At 38.9% G+C, this 24,072-nt stretch overlaps 1 protein-coding gene across 5 annotated transcripts in view; it reads right to left on the reverse strand.

Moving 5' to 3' along the window:
• DGKB (diacylglycerol kinase beta) overlaps positions 1 to 24,072 on the reverse strand; it is a 359,718-nt gene that overhangs the window by 334,368 nt on the left and 1,278 nt on the right. The gene's annotated exons all lie outside the window — the stretch shown is intronic.

The following is a 24,072-nucleotide window of genomic DNA, read 5'->3' on the forward strand; positions in this document are numbered from 1 at the left end:
ATGTTGATGCTTGTGTTTCCTCATCCTCTGCAATTCCACTGGGGACCCACAGGATTTTGCCCAAGGGAGTTTTAAATGTTGTCCATAAATTGTAGACGAGAGCCAAACTAGTATTAAGTAACCTCCATCTCCATATTGGAACACCTGTTACAGCAGTAGACATCTACTAGTGTAGGTCATCCTTCTTCGGCTATTACTGTATTTGTCATAAACTAAAAATTATCTATATGTATACTTCTGAATCATAAATATTGACAATAATTTTCTGGGCAATTAATTTTTCCCCATAGCTTTAAAAACCAAAAGATATACAATGTTTGATACACTTCCTTTTGTTTCCCTGTAAAAAATAAATAAATATTTATATATAGTGAGGGGGAAAAAAAAATTAGCTTATTCTGACAACATTTTTAAGCCTTACATCAAAAAGACTTACATATCAGAATATGGTAAGTAACAAAAAGCCAGAAATCAAAGGGATGATAAAGCAAGGAAAGCAGAATAAATACATAAACACAAAAAGAAACTAAACAATTCATTTTTATCACTGTGCTGAAATTGTTGAAGAATTTCTTTTCAGTGACAAAAAAAAAAAGTATACTAAAACGGATGGCAGCTTGGTAACACCACATTTGTTCTTCTAAAAGTGGAATAATTACATAATTCAATCTCCTGGACTCCACTCCTACACAGAACAGAGGTATCAGATAAGAGCCCTACCACTCCTGGTAATACTAATTACAGATGTACCGCCCCCATGAATGTATATTCTTCTCTTTTATAGCAGCAGTGCTTATTACAACCAACTGCAAATCTATACCTATTACACTATTTCATATCTATAAAAGTCTTTCTGCATTCAATCTGCAATCTGTTTTGCTCTTTTAGTTAGTTTCTTAGATGAAGCAATGGGATGTATACACTGCATTTGAGGCATTGCAAGTCAGAAGCTCAAGTCCTTTTAAATTGTTTCCTTTACTTCAAATTTTATGATCCTAGAAATTAACATTTAGAATTTGTGTGTATAACTGTCTTAAGCCAACTGAAAGTCTACTCACTGAAAGAAAAGGTGTCTCAACTAGAAATGTTTAAAATCTCATTTACACTGATAACTAAAAAAAGTTTTAAAATTGGCCCTATAGAACTTCCACACATGATCCTGCAAATTGCAAAATTACCTAAAAGGTTTATGCTCAACTTTCTATTACTAGACAGAAACTATGAAGAAAAACCCCGTTACTTATGAATAGGCACAAGCTTGTTGTCACATTTCATCTTTCAATGTTTTTCAACATTTTTATCCTATAATTATTTTTATATAGCTCAGTCTGTACTTGGTCAGTAACCACTGTAGTAATAGTTCTTCTATCTACCTGTCCAAAGTAATAACTAAAGGTCTGGATGTTTTATGAGAAGACTGTGTATGAAATATACATATTACAGAGCTTGGATGCCATTGAAATCTTGCAAGAAAGAATATAAATGCATATTTAAAAAAAAAAAAAAAGCAGAATTTTTAGAGGTTACAAATTATTCTCTATTACTCCATTCTGATTTAATCCATGGCAGTTTTCAAATTAAGAGATTTTCCTTTGTGTGGTCTACTCTTATCAACAGGCACAGGATCTACACAAATAACGCTCTTCCTAAGAGCCACCCATGTGAAACTCACTTTTTTTAAAAACAGTTGTTAATAGAAATAACAGTGTTTAACTTTATCAAATGAATTGTTATTTGAGTAATTTCTTTCACCTATATTCCTTTTTGTGTTAAAACATGCACAACTGAATTCTTCTACATATTAAATAAGTCTAAAAAACTTTTTCCACTTGCATCCTCTTTATATCACAAAAATATCACAGCTATACGATCTGTAAGTCACTCAGCTTACTAAGGTTATCCTATTTTGGTAAAGCTCATGATCCTTAAAAAAAAAAAATTCTACTTGTTATTTAAAACCGTGCCATCAGGAGTTATTTTTCCAAAGATTTTCTTTTAAAAGGTAAAGTTATACTTACTAATGAAACAGAAATTTATGTTCTGAGAACATTCACCAAAAATCAGCTAAAGTCTCATAAATCCTCCATCCTCAAAAGGATAAAACACATTTAAAATTTACTTGTTTATAAGTTCCAATGGATATTCACAGAAGAGGTTTTGCTGTACCTCAGAGGCTTTTATAATGAATTCATTTATTTTTGCCTATATTTGCACTAAATCAAAAGACAGTTAGCTCCTCTGTTTTATCATTTGATGCATGCCAAGTAATGTCTGTTGTTTTACCCAAGAACAAAGGATGACTATTAGCCACAAGAAGAAAAAGCAAAGAAACAAACAAAAAAAAAATGGCACAGAGAAAGGTCATCCATACCGGGTCATGTGCATCCATGCAAATCTGTGATCCAAAATTTGAGATACAATTGTCTAGACTTAGCTGCTTAGACTGCGCAGGCTGTATCATTGACAGTACAATATACACAAGAGACAGACCTGCTTCCTTTTAAGTACAAGGAATAGAAAATAACAAGAAGATAAATATCCCATTTTACAGAAAGTAAGTGGAGAATTGAAATGTCTAAAAATGAATATAGACCTAGTGCTGAATGTTTAAAAGTGGCTAGATCTCAGCTGGCATTAATTATTGCATTTCAAATTCACTAGACGCACTGAAACATTTGCTCTCAAATAATTTGCTCACTATCACACAGGAAGCACGTGGAAGAGTCAGGAACTGAACTGAGATCTGTAATTGAATATATTTAAACAAATGAACAGTGCTAATTTATGTAAGTCAATAAAACAGTCCTACTTCTTAATAGCTTTATTTTTGTGTATCCTATCAAGTTTGGATTGGAAAATTTAAGTCTAAATGCCTAAAAAAAATATTTAATAACTTAGAATAAAGCTGTAGATTGTAAAAATTGTGACTGATATCTAATTACTCAAACCACAGAATATTAATTCAAATTCCCAGTCTCTCATGTACAGCTAGCTTTAGTTAATAAATCATTAATTAAAACAAGAACTAGTTCGAAGGAAGTAGATACGGCTGAGGAGACATTATCACTTACAGATTTAACTACGTGTATCCAATAATGTCATCATTCCAGAAATCTGTGGCTGTTTGTAAATTACTTGAGCATGTGTTCTGTGATTTGCCCCAGGGTCCTGGTTTTCCAGCCACCCATGCTGGGGACCTTGTTGGAAAATGTCATGGCTGCCATCCAGTTCCAGCAGCTCTATTCCATCTCCACAGAGGTGGGCCAGCACAAGTCCAAGCCCTATTCAAAATGCCGCTGGGAGGAGGCGCCCAGGGCCTGAGCCTGCAGTCCAAAGGCCAGAAATGCTCCTAATGTATCCACTTCTTTGTCCCAGTAAAAGCACCCTAAATAAAAGATGGAGATTCTGAGCAATGTGCCTTAAGGTACAACCCAAATACGGATCACCTAGTCTCAAGTCTTAAATGCTGTGCTGTCTTTCCCCTTAAGGAGGGAAAAGGAAAGGTATATACCTTAAGCAGAGGAAAGAAAAATTAAGAAAAAGCTGCTGTTATTTGGAATATAAAACTGCAAAATGCCAAATACCCTGTTTTCAGAAGCAAGTGAAAATTCAGTGCAATTAGCCTTTTCAGACTCTGGCCTTCTCAGATACACAAAGCAAAGGATCATTCAAGAGATTATTATAGATCTCTAACATTTACTAGCAGTTTCCAGTCCTCAAGGTTCCCAGGCACCAATTGCATCACTGGATTTAGCTTACATTTCTTAAATTGGCACAACTAAAATAAGCAAGTTATTTCTTTCGGCAAGATTAAGAACATAGATTGAGTATACCTACAAAATCACTAAAAATATCCTGTTGTAAATATATGTACAACATAATTTTTCCTCCTATTTTCATTTTTCTTCAGGATAAGTACATCAAACATTACTGCTATTATATCTTGTTAGTATTTCAGGAACCTACCTATGATAAAGGTGAAAACATGAAAAGATATATTTCTGTATAGATATATCAGAATGTTCAGATGAAAATAAATGACCTTTCATATTGTTTTGCGTATTTCTCCCTATTTTAATTATTCATTGCATTTATCTAGCCCTTTTAATAACAGGTGTCACCAATAATGGTAGCAGACATCTTACAATAGTGTGGCTTAATTGACTACTAAAGTCCAAGTTGGCACAGATAATAGATGAGATAGATACTTACACTGATTAGTTGTGAACCAGAAAGATGACTCAAGTATTTCTATGTTGATATCTATACAGTATTCCTTTACTTTATGTCTTTTAAAACCTGTATATATTATATAAAAGTTCCAATAAATAACATTAACAAAAAATATGCTTTTTTTTTCTGCCAAAAAGTTCAAGGGGAGAGAGATTTAACGTGTCATCTTGCTAGTCATAATTCCAGATAATACTGCATTTACCAATGTTTAAAATGAATAGTCAAAGTAGTTACTGTACCAGCAGTTTCAAAACACTCCAAAAGCCCCCAAATACTTTACTGAAAATAGCAAGCTTTGCTTGCTTGGCAGAGTCAGCAGAGTTATGCATATTTTTTAGATATATCAAAAGTTGCAAAAAAAACCACATGCCTTCTCTTTACAGGACATCACGATTGCTCCATTTGTGGTACATTTGCCCTGGGACACAGCATTTTTACAAATAAAATTGCATTACAATGGGCCACATTGTGCCATCTGTTTTAAGAAGAAGTCTCCAGTGATTTCTATGGAGAACAGTCTTAAAAATATAAATGGAACAAGATGTCCCAAAGTACTATTTTTACCTAGCTTAAATACTTTTGATGAAAAAGATTCTGAAAAATTCAGAAAACTGCAGCATCACCACTAAGTTATCCCCTTACTCTTCATCTACTTCCGAACAGGTGAGAAGGTACACGGAGTGACGGTCATGTGTGGGACAACTCCATGGCTGCAAAGGCAGATGAGGATCCTCACGCCACAGGGGCTGCCCCTAGAGGGCAAGTCCTGCTGGCTCCCTTCCCTTCCACTCACACTCCCATGAGTAACACCCTGTGCGACAGGTACCTGCAAACGCTGCGGCAGTAGCAAAACAGCCAACAGCATCATCCATACCAGCAAAAGCAAGCAGGCATGGAGACATGGACCTAGAGAGGCCAGATGGTCATAAGCAAAAAAAATTTGGGATCTGACAGTCTAACATTAACCTCATGTGTGACCACTGTCATCTCAGTCCTTCGACAGGACACACTGCAAAAAGTGTGGGTACCACGGCCACAACAAGGACCACAGCGGGGTAGGGAGGAGGACCTTTCTTTTAGTCTGTGTCAATACTGTGAACAAATTTCATCATGCCAAATACCTTAGATGCATTTCACCTGCTCTACCGAACATCAAGAAAGGAAGAAAATATTGCCATGTCTTTTTATCGTCTACTCTCTTTTAAATGCAACTATAAATTTTAATGCCGCAAAAACACCATGACTTTCCTTGTTTACTTAGTTTAGAAAATAAGGTCTCTGTAACACACCAAAGTAATCATAAAGTTCTGATGTAAGTCCAAACCAAATATTTTATACTGAGGCATACTATCCTTATTTACACTGCACCAGAGCTGTTATTTTATGACAGATACACAGAGGAACATCCACAGAAATCCCCTGGTGAAGTCATCTGAAACGCCTTTCAAAAGAACAATAACCTTCTGCATCAGTACAGCTTCATATTATCTCACGTCTGACTTACAATTAGGACAAAAGCTTCCATTAAGTTCATTAAACAGCTAACATCTAAAAATTCCAATGTTTTCATAGCATAACTGATCGTCTTAGATTATTAGTATTCTTTGGTCAAATGGTCTAGTTCAAAGTTACCATATCCTTTTACACAATCGTCCAGACAGACATCAGTAATGTAACCAGATGACAATAAGAGCATTATCACAGAACTTCAATATTTATTTCACCAGTTCCATAAACTGCTTCAATTTTACAGATATAGATAATAATTCTAAAACATGTGAGAAGCACATTGAATCTAATCCCCCACCCTCCACATACCACACAGATATCACTGGTTTTGCAATGCACACTTGACATGGGTGTTCTAGGCTTGGAGTTGGTTTGTTTCAGGTTTGTTCAAATATCAATGAGATAGGGAGCGTTTTTTTTTCATATTTAGAACTGGTTTAGTCATGTAGATAATGGCCCTGTCAAAATAGGTCTAAACTGGCATACTAGTAACAAAAAAAGTAACATGTAAAACATCATTAAAAAAACTTCTAACAACTTGACATAAAACAACTTGACAGCAATTGCAACATCAACATGAAGCTACATCTTTCTTTCTCTTGTCAAAGAACCTTTCCCCCTTCACACCTCTGGGACACCACAGCCCCCAACTTATCCTTGATCTCAGCATGCTTCTTTCTTCTGAGCACCATTTCACATGGCTGCGACTGGATGTTGCTCAAACACTCGCCACAGCATTTTGTTTGTTCCTCTTGCACTCTGGAATTCAGCAAGGGCTTAGTTTATGTCCCAAACAAAAAATTATTTGCTTTAGCCATTCCAAAGCCACAGCACATTGCCTCAATCACAGATCGAGAGCTGTCCTCGCTCCTCTCATCCTTGAGGAGGAATGTGCTCATCTTCATTCTTTCACCTCCCGTTCTCACATTCCTGTGTCTCCCTCCACAGCACAAGAGAACCTGGCAGCAGCTGCAGTTTTCCTGTCTGTGCAGGATGTGGTCACAACGCTTCCACTCACGTCAACCAGTTTTCCCAAAAATCACGACAGCATTTCCAGAGTGCCTCTCAAACCTACACAACCATTTCCCACTGTGCTTTTACCTATCAGGAAAATTATTCTAAGCATCTCTATCTCACACACACACAAAAAAAAGCAAAATTAAAAAAAAAAAAAAAAGCCAGTGACAGATTTTATTTGATTGTGTGTGGTTGTTCCTACCAACTTTTCCTGCCGCTTTTCTTTGGCAGTCAATCTGTTCTCTGCTCTCGCGAACTATCTTTAACAGCAGTGCTTTGGCTCTTGAAGCAATCCTTACAGAGTCCAATCTCCACAAAGTAATACAGGCCATTCCTTCATTTAAAAAGCAAAGACTCACTCAACTCTGAGCATCTTTGCCTAGGACCTTCTCGCTTTTACACAATAATAAAGTTTAGCCCCAGCACTTGGTAAATACGAGCGTAGATTGACTTTTCACATATTACTGTAATCATCTTAAGTAGAAAAGTAAAGTATTTTGGAATGGAAATACACCCAAAACACTCTGAAATAAAATGCAGATCAAGCGTGACTGTGCATACGACAATCCTGTCAGCACCTGCTCATATAGGATGCTAGCAAATCACTTTCCCCATACTGTATCTGTATGAATCAAATTGGATGTTTGCAGAAATTGAAAGAAAAGGTGCACAGTTAAGCCAAACACCATAAGGCATCCTGAATTTTTACTGGAATTTCAGAAGAGGGGAAAAAATGCCCTCACCATCTCTTCAAGGCAATAAGTATTTGAAAATAAAAACACAGATTTTATAATATTTTGTCTTTTTTCCCCTTCATTTCCTACACACTCATTCTCCCTAGTCTTCAGAGGGATGGAGGTTTCAAACAAACCAATCCCACCAAAACCAAACAACAACAACAAAAAAAAAACCAACTAGCTAACTTACTGAGTAGAAATCCAGTTTCTCTCTGCTGCAGTCACCACTGGCAGTGCACTATCAGCCTTTGAGAGCAGTCCAAGCAACTCCCATCTTCGTGGTTCCTAATCCCCAGAGTGCATTATCAACATCCAGTGGAAAAGAAAAAGCAGGAACAGCTCAAGGACATGGAAAGTGAGGAAGCAGCAGCAGAGATTTAAAAAACAGGGCTGCAGCAGCAACCAAAGGATGTAAGACGGGGGTATAAGACAGACATGGTTGGAATTTTCCTCAGCTGCCCTTTTGGTGGTTTATTTTAGAAAATGTAACAGGCATTTTTTCCAGAATGCTATAAAAAAGGCTGGGCAACAAGAGGAGTAACTCCGAGCTGAGCTCACCCTCTGTCGCACATTTCACTGACTCTACGATAATGAGGAAGAGGCTTACACACTGTCGTGGTTTTGTTTAGTGAGGGGGGGCCTAAGGTGGTAGCTTCTGTAGGAAACTGCTAGAAGTCGCTCCCCTTTGTTCAGGGGACTTGGCCAGGCCTAGGGCGGACCCACTGCTGGCCAAGGCCGAGCCGATTGGTAGCAGAATGTCTCGTGATAACGCCTCTGCGATAACATATTTAAGAATGGGAAAACAGAAAAAAAAAGAGAGAGGAGAGAAGATGTGAAGAAGCTGAGTGGGGGCAGAGGTGCAGAGGGGGAGGGGCAGGCCTCATGGGCCTTGCAGGCGTCACCCTCTGGCCTCTTGCCAGGCAGCCGACTGGGCCCGACTCGGTCCGGCCCGGCTGCAAGAAGTGCAGAGGAGATGAGAAGTGAATAAGATGTAAAAAAGATCCTGAGAGACATCTACCAGCCTGTTGTGAGGAACGGCTGCAGACGCCAAGGTCAGTTCAGAAGGAGGGGGAGGAGTAATGCGGCTCCTGGCCAAGATTCCCCTGCAGCCTGTGGTGACGACCATGGTGGAGCAGGTTGTCCCCCTGCAGCCCATGGAGGTCCACGGAGGAGCAGAGATCCACTTGGAGCCCGTGAAGGACCCCGTACCGGGGGAGGTGGATGCCTGAAGGCAGCTGTGGCCCGTGGAGGGCCTGCTGGGACAGCTGTTCTGGAGAGACTGAACTCCGTGGAAGAGATCACCCACGCCGGAGCAGTTCCACAAAGGACTGTGGCCCGTGGGAGGGACCCCACGATGGAGCAGGGGAGGAATGTGAGGAGTTCTTCCCCCAACCATGAAGAAGCGGCGTGAAACAACGTATGATGAACTGACCGCAACCCCCATTCCCTCTTCCCCCCTGTGCCGCTCGGGAGGGGAAGGTAGTAGAGATAATGTTAAGCTTGGGAAGAGGGAGGGGTGGGGGGAGGTTTATCTTGTTTTCTGTCTCATTATCCTGCTGTTTGTAGTAATAAATGAATAGTTTTCCCCAAGTTGAGTCTGTTTTGCCCGTGACGGAAACTTTAAGGATTTCTCCCTGTCCTTATCTCAAACCTCGAGCCGTTTTTCCTTATATTTTTCTCTCCCTGTTCTCTCAGAAGGTGGGGGGAGTGAGAGAGAGACTGCGTAGTCTGGTCCAGTCGGGGCTGAACTACGACACACACATAGATTAACATTTTTATTTCACAACACTTAGTTCTATCTGTCACTGAATATGTACTTCCATAAGAAATATATAATTGTTACTAAATAATTCCCTAGATTATATTGGTATGTTTCCATATTTCTAAGATTCTTACCACCACGGCACCAATGTAACAGAGAAAAACTATTGTATAATGCATAGGTGATTAACAATATACAGCAGAGTACAGGAACAATAGTGATGTAGAACAAAGGGCCGTATCTGGAGACTAATGACCGAAATACTATTTCACTAAGAATTAAGGCGTGTATTTCACATATTCCTAGAAAGCAGAATTGGAAGCACTGTTCCAATATAGCAAGACCCAGCCAGACAAATAGAAAAATAATTTTAAAAAGGTCAAGTATATTTTTCTTGTATTAAAAATAATTGTACATTGTGTTCACATCTGCACATACATCTGCTTCTATGTGCAAGTCCATTATGAGGAAAATCACCTAAAGATCTGAAGGTTACAAACCTAATTAACCTATCACCCATCTTCTGGTTTCAGTTCTCCAAAATGAATTAAGTTATGATTGTAGCAGGGCATTTCAAATACAGCTCACTACCAATTCCCATGTTACTGATTGCAAATTGCTTAACAGAAGCCTCTCTCAGTGACTACGTATCACAATCTGCACACGAGCAAAATTCCTGCGTATGCCAGTGGCAGCCCCATATGCAGAAGGAAGATCACTGACAGTTCCCGAAGCGTGAACTGGTCGTGGTCTAAATCCTAATGTTACTCTCTCAGAGTATCAGTAGGTTAGAAGCTGCCTGCACATGCTTTCTGTGCGTCTGCTGTGAGGCTATAACACACACAGAAAAAAAAAACTTGACAAATTTTGCCAGGATACCCACAACACTGGAGGTCACATCCCAGCTAAGGTGGTAGCTTCTGTAGGAAACTGCTAGAAGTCACTCCTCTCTGTTCAGTGGACTTGGCTGGGCCTAGGGCAGACCCGCTGCTGGCCAAGGCCAAGCCAATTGGTAGCAGAATGTCCCGTGATAACGCCTCTGCAATAACGTATTTAAGAAGGGGGGAACAGAAAAAAAAAAAAAAAAAAGGAGCAGAGAAGATGTGAAGAAGCTGAGCGGGGGCAGAGAGGGGGAGGCGCGAGCCTTGTGGGCCTTGCAGACCTCACCCTCTGGCCTCCTGCCGGGCAGCTGACTGGGCCCAACTCAGCCTGGCCTGGCTGCAAGAAGTGGAGAGGAGATGAGATGTGAATGAGATGTAAAAAAGATCGTGAGAGGCTTCTGCCAGCCTGTTGTGAAGAATTTTTCTTGTGAGAGGAGGCTGTGGCCCATGGAGGGCCTGCTGGGACAGCCGTTCTGGAGAGACTGCACCCCATGGAAGAGATGACCCACGCTGGAGCAGTTTCACAAAGGACTGTGGCCCGTGGGAGGGACCCCACGATGGGGCAGAGGAGGAATGCAAGCAGTTCTTCCCCCGAGGATGACGCAGTGGCATAAAACAATGTGTGATGAACTGACCGCAACCCCCATTCCCTCTTCCCCCCGGTGCCACTTGGGAGGGGAAGGTAGTAGAGATAATGTTAAGCCTGGGGAAGAGGGAGGGGTGGGGGGGAGGTTATCTTGTTCTCTGTCTCATTCTCCTACTAGTTTTAAAAATAAATGGTTTTCCCCAAGTCGAGTCTGTTTTGCCCGTGACGGTAACTTTAAGGATTTCTCGTCATCCTTATCTCAAACCTTGAGCCATTTTTCTTATTTAATCTCCCCCCATTCTCTTGGAGAGTGGGTGGAGTGAGAGAGAGAGACTGCGTAGTCTGGTCCCAATTGGGTCTGAACTACGACGGGTTCATATAACGTGATAGAACTGAAATTCCTACTAAAAGGATTAAAGAAATTATGTAATGCAAGGCTATATACTTTGTAATTTATAAGCACTATTATTTACAAGTATTATTTATAATGACAAGTAGATCACACAGAATAATTCATGGGAAATGTATTTTTTTCAATTAAATGTGATCACCAGCTTCACAGAAGTACAGTTCTTGGAAACAGACTCCCAATGAGAATAGTCACATTTACAAACAAAGACAAAATATTGTTCCCACCTCCTTAAATATTTAAATTTAAAATAGCAGACCTTATAAAACTGTGACAGTAACTGCTTTGCTTAAGTGTCTTCCCATATGAGCACCGAAGGCATAAAAACATAACCAATGTATTTCATTTTATTCTAAACTAAAATTATCTCAGTATTTTGCCCTTTCTTCTTGTAGTGTTATTGTTTTACTGTTTTAGTCTTGAATTACAAAACTTAAGTTATATTTTAGACTGCATGGAGACATTCTGTGGCTTGTGGTAAGGGTCTGCAAAATTGATGCTCAGTGAACCCCATTTGAACGAACCATCTATGACATATTTCCTGAGGCTATAAATGACTAGACACAATGGTTCATGTGATCCATTCCAGCTCCGTGTTCCCATTGCTAAATTAGTCAATTAAAAGTGGATAAATATGGTGATGTTGATTTTTTTAGAATAATAATATTGTAATATACAGTCAATTATTTAGTAATAATACATACACACAGAAAGCACAAGATACTTACAAACTCTGCTTCTGTTAGATATATGATCTAGATAAAAACAACACTTCCATCAAGATTTCATAGAATCATAGAATGGTTAGGGTTGGAAGGGACCTTCAAAGGTCATCTAGTCCAACCCCCCTGCAAGGAGCAGGGACATCCCCAACTAGATCAGGTTGCTCAGAGCCTCATCCAGCCTGGCCTTGAACGTTTCCAGGGATGGTGCCTCCACCACCTCTCTGGGCAACCTGTTCCAGGGTTCTACAACTCGCATTGTAAAAAATTTTTTCCTAATATCCAATCTAAATCTACCTCCCTCTATTTTAAAACTGTTACTCCCTGTCCTGTCGCAACAGGCCCTACTGAACAGCCTCTCCCCATCTTCTTGTAGGCCCCCTTGAGGTACTGGAAGACCACTATAAGGTCTCCCCGGAGCCTCCTCTTCTCCAGGCTGAACAGCCCCAACTCTCTCAGCCTGTCCTCATAGGAGAGGTGCTCCAGCCCTCTTATCATCTTTGTGGCCCTCCTCTGGACCTTCTCCAACTGGTCCATGTCCTTCTTGTGTTGGGGGCTCCAGAACTGGACACAGTACTCCAGGTGGGGTCTCACCAAGCAGAGTAGAGGGGGATAATCACCTCCCTCGACCTGCTGGCCACGCTTCTCTTGATGCAACCCAGGATGCGGTTGGCCTTCTGGGCCACAAGGGCACATTGCTGGCTCATGTTGAGCTTCTCGTCCACCAGCACTCCCAAGTCCTTCTCCTCAGGGCTGCTCTCAATCCATTCCCCGCCCACCCTGTATTTGTGCCTGGGATTGCCATGACCCAGGTGCAGGACCTTGCACTTGACCTGGCTGAACTTCATGAGGTTGGCACGGGCCCACCTCTCCACCCTGTCAAGGTCCCTCTGGATGGCATCCCTCCCTTCCAGCGTGTTGACGGCACCACACAGCTTGGTGTCATCGGTGAACTTGCTGAGGGTGCACTCTATCCCACTGTCCATGCTGCCGACAAAGATGCTGAACAGGGCCGGGTCCAACACGGACCCCTGAGGGACGCCACTCGTGACCGGTCTCCACTTGGACATTGAGCCGTTAACCACCACTCTCTGAGTGCAGCCATCCAGCCAACTCCTTACCCACCCAGTGGTCCGTCCATCAAACCCATGTCTCTCCAGTTTAGAGAGAAGGATGTCATGCGGGACAGTGTCAAAAGCTTTGCACAAGTCCTGGTAGATAATATCCGTTGCTTGTCCCTTGTCCACTGATGCTGTCACCCCATCATAGAAGGCCACCAAATTGGTCAAGCATGATCTGCCCTTGGTGAAGCCATGTTGGCTGTCACCAACCACCTCCTTGCTCTCCATGTGCCTTAGCATGGTTTCCAGGAGATGCATGGTTTCCAGGTTTTGGACTTCATCCAGAACTAATGTGATCCAAGTCAGGGTTAGTCACTTTGTTGGGAACTGTTTCTCTAACTACCACCTGAAAACTTAATTTCCATAAGTAACTAAACTGTAATAGACACTGTCTGACAGCTATAAATTTAATCATATTCACAACATACAATGAATATTGTTATATTCAGCATGTAAATATAAAATTACGTACAATATATGCATATTTATATATACACACACTTATGTTCTAAATTGACAAAGTCAAATATATTATAGAATCATAGAATCATTAAGGTTAGAAAAGACCTCCAAGATCCTCAAGTCCAACCATCAACCTAACACCATCATACATACTAAACCATGTCCTGAAGTGCCACGTCTACATGTTCTTTGAACACCTCCAGGAATGATGACTACACCACTTCCCTGGACAGTCTGTTCCAATGTTTGACAACTCTTTCAGTAAAGAAATTTTTCCGTAACATCTAATCTAAACCTCCCCTGCCACAACTTCAGGCCATTTCCTCTCATTCTATCACTAGTTACTTAGGAGAAAAGACCAAGAGCCACCTAACTACAACCTCCTTTAGAGGGAGGAGAGAGTGTTAAGGTCACCCCTCAGCCTCCTCTTCTCCAGACTAAAAAACCCCAGTTCCCTCAGCTGCTCCTCATAAGACTTGTTCTCCAGACCCTTCACCATCTTCATTGCCCTTCTCTGGATGCACTCCAGCAACTCAACATCCTTCTTGTACTGAGGGGCCCAAAACTGCACACAGTATTGGAGGTGCAGCCTCACCAGCGCTGAGTACAGAGGCACACACTTCCTTACTCCTGCTGGCCGCACTGTTCCTGATGCAAACCAGGATGGTGCTGGCCACCTTGGCTGAACATGCTGGCTCATGTTCAGCAGCTGTCTACCAGCACCCTCAGGTCCTTTTCCACCAGGCAGCTTTCCAGCTGCTCTTCCCCAAGCCCACAGCATTGCATGAGGTTGTTGCAACCAAAGTGCAGGACCCAGCATTTGGCCTTGTTATGCACCAGAATATTTTGTATTAGGTTATGGTTAGAAGAGTAGCAAACACAGAAAAAAAAAAAAAAAAAACAAAAAAAACACCACCCAAAACAATTCAAAAGAATTTTTAAAACATATTTTTATTCTGATAATTCTTTAAATGAATAAGTTTATGCAAGAGGTGTGATTCATTAGACTGCTATGAAGTTTATATTTTAAATAATTTTAAGTTCACTATGCATTTTATTCACAAAGAAAAACAACCCATTTGCTATGGATGATCAAGTCTTTTACTGTTATTATACCCATACCAATGAAACATTTAACACCGACACCGTAACGTTTTTAAGGATAGATACAGAAAAAGATTTAGAGAGCTGAAACAGAATTTAGGTATAATTAGGCACTAAATCCTCTAACAGCCTATCTTTTCTCTTGCTTGCTAATGCTGCCTTCCACTCCCCACTGGAATAGTCTCATGTGTCTCAGCTTTGATGAGTATAAAGTAATGCACATAGAAAAAAAAAAAAAAAAAAACAATCTTAGCAGTACACTTAAAGTGATGAGCAGTGAGCTCATCGGTGAGGAGTTATCACTCAGAAATGAAATTTTTAAATTCTAATCAAAAAACATCAGATCAGTGCTCAGCAGTGTTCAAAAAAGTATTCAGAAAGGAACAGAGAATAAAACAATTTATTGCATTGTACAGACCCCTGGTACACTTGCATTTTGAATAATATACAGAGGTTTTAGATTTTAAAATTGATTAGAGTAGAACTGAAAAAAAAAGAGAAAGACAAAAAAGATGGAGCAACCTGCTCATAAGGAGTAAGAGAGTACCCTAGAATTCTTCCGGCTTCCAAAAGAATCAAAGGGCTATGGCAGAGGTCTGTAAAATAATAAATGTGTGTAGTGTGTCAGAGCCTGGAGGAATGCTCTGGGGATGCTCAGTCTATTCCTATATTCTTCCCTTGATAATCACTGTTAGGAGACAGTACACTAGTCCAGACAGACTTCAAGTCTGATCCAGTAAAGCTGTCCTTATGCTTCTAAGAAGAGGGATGAAGAATGATCCCATTCACCTGCCCTGCTAATAGTGCCTGGTCTTGATATGAATATGAACAAGCCACAGTGAAGTTTAAGGACAATGTGCAGAAAATGACTCGACAAAAATAAAAAAATCAAGACAAACTGGTTAATAGTAATTATTTTTCTCAGAAAAGTAAATGCTGTAACGCTTACCACACTCTGTAGCATGTGTGTTCACTTGCCACATATACGGCACATACTTCCCCTAAACACTGGGGCATACAAGCAAAAGGTTTTACTGGCAATATGTATAGTTTTCAAAAATAACTAGATAATAACTAATGGAAAACACCCCTTTAAGTTCTGAGTTTGCTTGCAATCATTTACAGAATCCCACTGCAACTATATTGAGGAACGTAATCTGCGTTATCAACTCTTCAGAAGAATGCATCTACTATACATGTGATTCTTCTCCATGAAAAACTTAACAACAATGTTTAAGGTCTTCTCATCATGTTGTTGACATTCATTTTAAGGTATTTGAAGGTATTACAAGGCATTTAATGTATTAAGACAGAAAGGACATGCTGTCATGAACCGTCTGTCTTTTCCTTCCTTTCTTTAATTCCATTAGGTTATCAAGAAAAAAAAAGAAATATTCAGTGAAATTGGTGTTAAATGTGAAGAAACAGTGACAACATCGTTGAAGATGAGGTAAGACTAACTATTATCTTGCCTTCAACCCACAGGTTGAAGATCATCACCACAGCTGTTCTGCCTTCAGGTGCTGGATTTTTTAACAGTTCAAAATCTCCCCAAACTTTGTGCTTTGCACAAGGAATTTCTCTTTAAACAGCCTTACCATTTCTTGCATATCCCTAAAACATTTAAATGGATGTAGTAGATACTGGTTTTAAGTGTTCAAGATGTTTAGGTTCTATAAAGAAAGTAGATGTATAGATTCTATTTACACAGGTTGTATACACCTCTGTAAGCATCAGCACATCTCTCAAATACATAATTGGGACTCAGTCAGCTTAAAAAGGATGAAAATAAATTTTAATATCAACATGCAATACTGAGCTACACATGTGATTCATTAGTGTCAAGCATGGCTATCAATGTACATGTTGATATGAAAACACAAGATTCAGCAAGTACAGAAGTTCTTCATACTGCAATACACATATCCATTTCCCTGGAGAGGAACAGCATTTTATTCCTCCATGGGTTAATAATTTGCTCATGGGAGATGGCACCTGCTCTGCCAAACACATATTTGCATTTCCAAAGAATGAGAGCAGTAAACAAGACAAGGGGAGGAGTGCTGAAACTTTTCCTGAATAAATTAAAGATTAATTATCTCTAAGGGGAAGGGATGAAGCATTTGAATCTGAATGAAAACTGCAGAATACGCCAAGAAATACGTACAAGAATTGGCAAACTTTTCCTGCTTGTGATGCTATCCAGTGAAAGCTGGCCAAGAACATAAATAACGCAAGACGAACCAGGCCTTGACCTCACAGCAAATCTAAGGAGTTGTACCTTGTCAGGATACATAGAAGACTTAGATCTGATTTTAGCACAGGTAAACAAAGCAAGAGTATCTTTCAGTTCTGTAATTGCTGTCATTATAAATCCATGCTTCACAGTAGTTTATTTTGGATTTTGCAAATAATGCTTTTATTTAATTTTGTCTTAAGATGGCAGATGAATTAAGGATGAATTACAGAATTTCTTAAGGTTTCTAGATGATGAAAGCGTTACTGCACCCCCATAGCAATGGTTATCCTTTTAGTTAGTGTCCTAGACTAACCATGCAGAACTCACTGTCTTAATACATCACAGTGTTAGGATACTGAGCGGGTAATAGGTCATCTTTTCCTTTAGCTGGACAGCATTTTGAGAGTCACTAATGTAGGATCTGAAATGAAAAAGCTTGAGTGAACGACCAGAGTTGATCAGGAATGGGCCCTGAACTGAACTAAGGCCCAAACCCTGAAGGAGTGCTCTTCAAAAGTGTAAGATCTTTTATACGGCTCATATACTCTTACTAGTTTCCTCTACAGCTATCTGCTCGTTAAACTACACTGAAATATAACTGAATATGTTACTGGTATTCAGAAAAGTGTATTTGTGTGACTCTACAAATTCTTCTGTCATTGACAGATTATCTACCTTGACCTCCAGCTCATCAGACCTGAATAAGAAAGCCTGGAAATCCTTACAACACACTTGAATTGCCTCTTGTTCATTAGAGCTGCAACTAGACAGAAGTACTGGATCATCCATCAAGATTATTCTTCTCAACACCAACACAGACATGTAAAAATCACCATACTGGAGCACTGCATAATACAAGGTAGAAAAACTTTTTCATCTCTCATACAGCTAACCTTACTAGCTGTTTTTATAGTTTCTGGATGCCTAAATTATTAATAGGAAACAGTCTTTGACAGAATGTAAAGCTTTCCTATGAGTTATTATTTTGAATTCAGAAAGGAAAAAAAAATTCATAACTGACTACAGTATTTTACTATGTAAAAGGGACCGCAGATAAACACCTGGCATTTCAAACTTAAAGAGGAAGTAAATGATTATTCTTATCAGAATAATCCACTGTGATTAACAACATCCAGTCTTCAAAGCTGGGAGGTCTCCCCAGAATTCCTCCAGCCATTTTATTTTAATGAAAAAGCGGTTATGTCAACAGCACTAAGCCTAACAAAGGGCAGTACAAAGTTTTATCTCTCTGTTGTATAAAAGATAACATTGTTTAGACGGTTTCAATTCTTTGACATAGAAGTTGTAAGGCTGTTCAAACACAAACCTTTCCATGAGTGCTTTTAAAGTGAAAAAGGCAAAATGACCCAGTACCCCTCCTGAGCAGAAGTCATTGTAATAGTATACAATTTTAAATTTACAATAGCATATGAAGATAAACCCAGGCATAGCCATAGTATTTTTTTCAATTTGTGTGACATGTAGAATAAAGTAAAATTAAGTTCCTGGGGAAGCCTTTGCCGTTTCAAAGTAAATCCAGAGTTTCAGAAAATTCTATAGTTTTATTTTCCATTAAAATTGTTATTGGAATATTTTCTATCAATAAGGACAGAGGCTTTTTTGTTAAAAGCATTTAATAGTCATTTTTTTTAGGACATTAAGAAAAATGGAAATGCTCCAAAATACTTGTTTATTTAGATATACTTAAAAATAGGTCCTTTGATATTTAACTTCTGGTACGTGGCCCATTCTAAGTAACTACTTTTTTAAGGCTATTTTACTTCATGTTTATTTTCAGCAATGCATGGAGAAGATTTGATACATTCTTACGAGTTCAATTCTCCCTTACACTTTTCCTTCTAGTTGAGAAAATAACCAAGGGTACAATTTATCTCACTCAAAGCCGGATGAATTAAAATTAGACCTTAAACTGTGAAAGAGTCATCCCAGCCAGGCACCCTTTATAATGAATTGAGAGACCTGGATACATTCGAATGTACTTCAACTGACCTATATAGGATGCTCATCTTAAAATTAAAATTTCCCTCAGCAGGTGCTTTTGTGTTTCCATTAGCAATAATAAGAGACAGAAGGTAACCAGATGGTATTTAGATACTGAATATAGGACAGATTAGTCACATTGATGTATATTTTGAACATTCTCAAAATTTTAAACTCTAAATGATGACTAAATTGTCAAAATACAAAGACATAACCAAAGTAAAAATCTTGACTAAAAAAATTCTAGGAGTACAAGGAAGCAGCATCCTGGCTATATAAAAGAGCTTCATCCAAGCTTTACATTTCTACTCTTAAAAACTTTTCATAGAGTTCACTAGCTTAAATTCTCTTAAATTTTAGAAAAATATTTTCTTTGAAGACTAAATTTGGAAAAAAAAATATCAGTAACCATTTGCATGCTTAATTTCTTCCTGTCTGTAATCACATATTTGGCTGCTTTCAGCTCCTTCTATATCGTTTTTTTTGGCTATTAATTCTGCTATCTCCCTTTTTAATTTTTTTTTCCTTCCTCCCTTCTTAAAAACATCTTTCTGGCCGTATCCTAATATTACCTCCCATCCAGTTGATGAATGAAACCATTGACGCAAGAAAATGAGAAAATCCACAATTATAAGAGGCAAAAGATTCCAGAAGAAAAAAAAAGAAACCAGCAGACTTTTGATTCTTGGGATGCAGTGGTTCATACCGCTTATGTCTACGCCACAGCATCTATGTACCAGATTTGCAAGATATCACTTCTTTTCCTTTCAGAATAGGAGACAAGAGAGCTTGCTGATTTCATATCATCCACGATTCTTTCCTGGGTTGATACAGCTGTCTTACTCTTTGCCATTTCTATCTTTTGCTTAAATTTATGTTATTGACAATCTAGGACCACAAACATACAAACATGTAACTGCATGAAAAAGCCACAGGTACTTTAGCAGTGTGCAGGATTGACTTCCTATACTTTCCTAACTTGAACCAGTTTAAGTATCAGCAGCGTCCACCTGGAGACACATTTGAACCAAATAAATTTGACTTGTTGCTTTTCCCTTATGCAGCATGTTTTAGAAGACAAAGGAAAAAAGAATCAAGTTTCTTTTATCCATATGAGTTCTCCATATTCCCTGAATGAACCACCACTATGCTGGAATCCTTCATAATGTCCCACAAGACAATCCAAATGGGAAGCGATGCACCATTTCACAGCAGAAGACTTACGGAGTTCAATATACACAATGCCACATAGACTTTTGTGAAAATTGCATTATGTATCTGTTGGGATTCTTCCTACTGTAAGGACTAGGGAGTCAACTACTAATTACTACTACTGAGCACTAGACATCCCATTTAACATATAATGAAAAAAAAAAAAATCGCAATTTCATAGAATCATAGAATCTTTAAGGTTGGAAAAGACCTATAAGAGCAAGTCCAATCATCAACCTAACACCACCATGCCTACTAAATCACGTCCTGGAGTGCCACATCTACCCATTCTTTGAACACCTCCAGGGCTGGTGAGTCCACCACTTCCCTGGACCGCCTTTTCCAGTTCTTGACCACTCTCTCAGTAAAGAAATGTTTCCTAATATCCAATCTAAACCTCCCCTGCCACAACTTCAGACCATTTCCTCTCATCCTATCATTAGTTACTTAGGAGAAGAGACCAACACCCACCTCGCTACAACCTCCTTTTAGGTAATTGTAGAGAGCGATACGCTCTCCCCTCAGCCTCCTCTTCTCTAGACTAAAAAACCTCAGTTCCCTCAGCCACCCCTCATAAGACTTGTTCTCTAGACCCTTCGCCAGCTTCATTGCCTTCCTCTGAACGTGCTCCAGCACCTCAACATCCTTCTTGTACTGAGGGACTCAAAACTGCACACAGTGTTTGAGATGCAGCCTCACCAGTGCCGAGTACAGGGGCAATCACTTCCCTGCTCCTGATGGCCACACTGTTCCTGATGCAAGCCAGGATGCTGCTGGCCTTCCTCGCCACCTGGGCACACTGCTGGCTCATGTTCAGCCGGCTGTCTAATTTCAAACCAAGTAATCAAAATGTGGCTGAAAATCAAACTAAAAAATAATCACAGCATTTGCATTAACTAAAGATTTCTATCAGCATATATCCATTGAATCCATGGACCAGCAAGGTCCATTCCTGAAAATCAAAATCATTAGCAGACAGGAAAGAAGTATCTAGAGGTCATTTTATTTATGGTTTATTATAGTAAATTACAAACATAATCTAAAAATATAAATTTAATCTGTCCCAGCAATTAGAAGTCCAATTAGTAACATTGAACTGACAAATGTGTTTGCAAGTTTGCTTTTCTTTGTTTTATTTAGTTTTTAAAAAATAGTTTAGTGCAGCACAATAGTGTCAGAGTTGTACATTTACGTTCCAAACTGGTATTAAGAGGTTGGACAAGAAAAAATTAAACAGCCTCCAAATACTTACATTTGTTAAGCTTTTACACTTGTGGCAAACTAACTAAACAAGACTATATCCCCTCAGGCTGAACTGCTGCAAACATTATTCAGAGAAATCTTCCGTCTTCTTCGGAAACAATTAAAAAAGGAAAATGTGTTCCACATTGCATAGAGCTGTGTTACAGGGTGTTTAGGGACAGTTACTCATCCTGATTTCAAATAAATAAAAATTTACTTAACTTCCTAAATCGCCCTAAATACCTTACCTGTATCAGATCATTTCTACCCGCAGTAAGAGCATCATTAGTGTAACGAAAACTAGGTCAGGTTGACAAATAGATGATATCAGTTTCAAAGCCCAAATTTATAACTTTCTCCACTTTTGTAGACAAGCTATCAAAAATAACTACAAATGTCTAATTCTTTTCAGTGAGACCCAGCATGTCACTTTTTAAGCTTTCCTCCAGTACTGTGAATCTGCTGGTTCAGCTATAAAGCTAGTACCCAAAGACAAAATTATTAATAAAATACTGTTATGAAAAACTACAATTATGGACAAATAATTGTCCTCAGTCTCCTATTACTGTTACTAATTATTTTGTAAGTGCCACAAGAAACAATGGACAAGAGGTCTCTGACTGAAGAAACTCACAACTGAAGGTCAATAGATCCTTTATAAGGAATTCTTCTCACAGGAAGATTTTTTTTTTAGCCTTTTATATCATCTTCTGTTGATTAAATTGGCTGTGAAGTGCTATGACTCTTACAGAATAAGGCTTAGAATTCATTCTGTGCAGGTATAAAAAAAAATCGTGAATGATACCCAGAGCAAGGCCTGGTACATTTTATTGATTTATTTTTCATTTGAGACAGTAGTGCAAAGCTCAACTGGCAACTCTTGAAATAGGCTGCAAACTTTACTTGATAGCCACAAGAAGTAGGGAGCCGGAATTCAAATCTAATGATTTCAGGAAGCCAGTTTCCTGTTCTTCAGTAGCATTGCACCCTGTTGATGTCTCACAGATTTCACATTATGACTTTAAAATAGACATAGATGTCCTTCCCAAGTAGCTTATCCTTTCCAGGTAAAGTCTAGCTGAAATTCTTTTGGACACCAAACTACAAAACAAGATGTGTTCTTTCTGTTTTCCTTTCCCTTACGATTGTTGTTCCTCTTTCATAATTCTAGATACAGATGGGAACGTTTTGTCACACACTTATCACAACAGTCCACAACTCTCACCATGACAAAAGATGAGAAGATACATTATGAATACAGATAATCATCACATAAAGTGCTCTTTACAACTCAGTTAACTTTTACCAAGGAAATACCAGAAATAATTGAGGCTTTAAAAAGACTTGTTAAGATCATGTGCAGAAGGTGTAGCTTATCAATGATCTAATTCATAAAAAGGATTCTAAGGTCATAACAATTCAAAGAGAATGAAATATTACATATCATCTGTATATGCTGTCAATATTTATTCCTTTAATTATAAAACATAACTTAAACTCATTATCTTTGATTCTATAGGTGCCATCCACAAGAACCCAGTGCTACTGTCACACAAGCACAAAGCAAAGGGAGTCCAGTCCAGCCATCCAGCAGACTGACTTTGAAGTTTTCCAGTGTTGACCTGTTACTGTCTTTACTCCCAAGCGTGCTCCATTTACGTGTCGCTTTATCAACATGCTGCTCCAGCAGGTTTCCTACAACCTTCTTATCATTCTCTTAATTCCTGTTCCAGTGATCTCATTCCAGTGGCAAAAGGTACCTAGACCTGTTCCATAAAGTGTCACCTGAATGTGACACTTTGTTCCAGAGCAGAAACAGTGCAGAATCTCCTTACAAATAAAAAACTGATGTCTAGTGCTCTTCAAAACAGATACTAACTTTGTTACTTTCAAACTGCATAAACTCTGTTCATTGATGCATTGCTTCTGAGCACTGTTCTTTGAATGTTTTATTTTGAGACACCTATAGGTGTTTACAAAAGATTATTTGTTTGTAAGTAACAGTTCATATATTTTTCTTCTTCCTAAACAAACATAAAGTGTAATTTTTCCTAAATGTGCTCAAGAGCAGCAACTTCAGTTGTTAGCAGGCACCTAAGTTAGATTAACAGATTTGGGCCCCAAATATTTCAAATTCATAGCTTAAAATATCTCACTCCACACACATTTCAGACTGTTGAGTAATTGTTTCGGGACTTCCCTGTCATGATAAACAACAAAGTCCTTCCACCTTGACAAATGAACAAGGGATGGGATCAGCCTCAGGAGGAAAGCGTTGCTTTGTGATGCTCCGTGTTTTCATTCTGTACCAGACAGGCAGTTCAGGTTTTGAGTAATACTGGATTATCACTCTGGGGAGAAACAAAGAACTTCTTTCCTGTCATTTTATCCGTAACGCACAGCACGAGTCCAGTCATTTGGGAATGTATATTAGGTTCTTGGTATAGATTTTTTTCAGATGAGTAACGATGTTTTAATACATGCGAAAGCGTTACACCATTTGAGTGCAAAGTGCTACATTAGGTCATTTGAACTAAATGGAAATAGAAGAAATGTTTAGTGGCTTTAAAAAAAAAAACCAAAAAACAACTTAAAAGACTATTTCTGCTACAAGAGTTACTGGTTTTCCCTATTTTGTTGTACTGTCTCTCTTATTTTATTATATGGATTTTATAAGCTTATTCCATCTGCTTTCTAAAGTTACATCAACCAGATAAAACTGCTTTTAAAACTGTAGAAAAGCAAATAGAAAGAATCAGCTGAAGACCCTATAATCTGCTTGTTTAGCTAGGGAAAAAAAAATACTTATGACAACAGTAATCTTCTGAGAAAACC

This window comes from Chlamydotis macqueenii, chromosome 2, assembly GCF_036417535.1.
Source record: "Chlamydotis macqueenii isolate bChlMac1 chromosome 2, bChlMac1.mat, whole genome shotgun sequence".
NCBI classification, from domain to species: Eukaryota; Metazoa; Chordata; class Aves; order Otidiformes; family Otididae; genus Chlamydotis; species Chlamydotis macqueenii.